The sequence below is a fragment of the Zingiber officinale genome, chromosome 1B (genome assembly GCF_018446385.1).
Source record: "Zingiber officinale cultivar Zhangliang chromosome 1B, Zo_v1.1, whole genome shotgun sequence".
NCBI lineage: Eukaryota > Viridiplantae > Streptophyta > Magnoliopsida > Zingiberales > Zingiberaceae > Zingiber > Zingiber officinale.
In genome coordinates, this window is record NC_055986.1 from 7,934,128 (window position 1) to 7,936,335 (window position 2,208).

Here is a 2,208-nt window from a genome sequence, read left to right on the forward strand (position 1 = left end):
AATGTAACGGGTAATGGGGTGAAATATTGATAAGCCGAGTTCGGCGTAGAACAAATAAACCCTGATAAAGATATATATCAATCAGTTCTAAGAAGTCTGCATATTCTCCTAAACCGGAAATATGTATGTTCCTTAAATCGACAACTGATATCCTAGTCATAGATGAACAGATAAATGAAATAACCAACAATAGCATAAAGCACAATCTATAGCAAAAATAATTAGAAAAGAGGGTACCTATTTTAGATGTGGAAAAGAGAGTTATAGGTAAGAGTCGCAAACTAATTATAATGTTATCATGAATATCCATCTTCATATCATGCAGCCATGTATGTATCACTAGTATAAACTTGATTTGATAAACCAGGAATGGTGACTCGAACTGACATATTCCAAGCATTGGAGGCACAGAAGGTAGAGTCCGTTTCTTAGAGCACGTCCACCAGCTATGTATTAAATGAGTGCGATGCTTTTGTTCTTGTATAATCCGTGTGTCAGCATTTACTGTGATAGAACTACTGTTCTTTCGGAATACTATGCAACTGCTTTGCATGGGTTATGTCGTCGTATATAGATTGTCATGCTGTATTAGTGTCAGAACTTTTTTTGGCTGGGTAAGTTATATTATATGATGCTTGACATATGCTTTTGGGTTAAAGAAGCTAAATTAGTTGCAGCATTCCTGGAGCACAATATATATTTCTGAGAATTTAATACTATAAACTAGACGATATAAACATATTTGTCTTGTTATATCTAAATTTCTCCCTGTTGAAGGAATCAAGGACTTTTCTGTTTTACACTGACGTTTTCTATTCTTTCGTCGGGATCGAGTTAAGTGATATTGACCCATTTCTTAGAGCTCTCTATGTCGTTAATTGATTGTGGTCCCCAACGCGGCCATGATTCAAGTAACGTACTGCGCGTGCAAGCAGCAGTACTTCATGGTGGCGTCGCCGGCGGTGACCGAAGTCGAAGAGGAGAACAAGTTCGTAGTTAAGCTTTTAATTATACGATAAAAGTAATTGGTTAGTGACTACTTATTTGATGCGTGTAAATATATATATATATATATAACACCTCAGTGCATTTCTCTAACACTAAATTAGGGTAAAGCCCTAATCCACAATCTCAACCTATCTAATTAAACCTAACGGTCAATTAGGGTTAGTACCTAATCACCAATTAGATTAGAAATATAAACTTAAATTAAATCCAATAGTTGACTAGGGTTAATTGTCTTAACCCTAATCATTCCATTAGATTAAATCTAAGTAAATAAATCTAATTACAAATTAGCAACTAAATACAACATGTATCAACTAATGATATACTAACCATCTTTCTCCAATTCAAACTTACACATAAACCTCATTCATCCACACTAAGATCAATCATCTAAAACAAAGAACAAAACCTACACACCTTACCTCGATCAAGCTACTGTGGATTGCCGAAACCAAGCAATCTGCTAGATGAGACTGCTGCTGGCACGGAAACACCACTGGAACCAAGATCACACTCAACAGGTCCTCACTGATGGATTCACCTCACGAATCACAGAACCTAACCTCACTGGATCAATTGAATCAAGCAAGAACTCTCCTAGCCTCTGCCGACAGCTCAAATGATCCCATCATCTTCAACTGAGGCCTAAATCAACCGCAAGAAGATGAGGATCAAGAATAGAGTATCGATAACAAAGAAGAAGACCTAAGCTTACCTCAATCGATTATCTCCAGAAGGTATCACCCGATCCGATCCAACTTGAGGATACACGGATCATTCTGTGAACAACTCAAGAAGGAGGAAACGAAGGTCAATCGGCCGGAGACAACCAAAATCAAGCCCTAATCTAGTGAAATCCGACGATTGGTTGCTTACCCTCGAAACCCTAGGGCATCTTCAAGCCGACGATCAGATTGGGGAAGAGTTGAGAAGAGGAAATCAAGATGATCCGTGCCTCCTTGATTGATTTCTGGCAAGCTCCGAGGATAGGTCTACACCGGCGATCGTCGGCGTCGCATCGTCCACGCGAGAGAGGATCGGCTCGTTGGCTGGCATTTGATGTCGGCCATAGCAACCGAGGCCAACGAGAGGGAACGACCGGCGCTTGAGTTCGACGGAGCTCGGAAGAGGAAGATTGCTGCCGGCGATCTACTCCATGGCGTCGACGTCAGCGTCGTCGTCGTCGGAGCAGAGACGAGG

The 2,208-nt window shown here is 40.4% G+C and overlaps 1 long non-coding RNA gene across 1 annotated transcript; it reads left to right on the top strand.

Annotated features, from left to right (window-relative positions):
• The first annotated feature begins 230 nt into the window (after positions 1-230).
• On the top strand, positions 231-679 carry LOC122035704. Its single transcript, XR_006127297.1, has 2 exons — positions 231-267; positions 368-679. It is a non-coding gene; the product is annotated as an uncharacterized LOC122035704 (long non-coding RNA).
• The last annotated feature ends 1,529 nt before the right edge of the window (positions 680-2,208 follow it).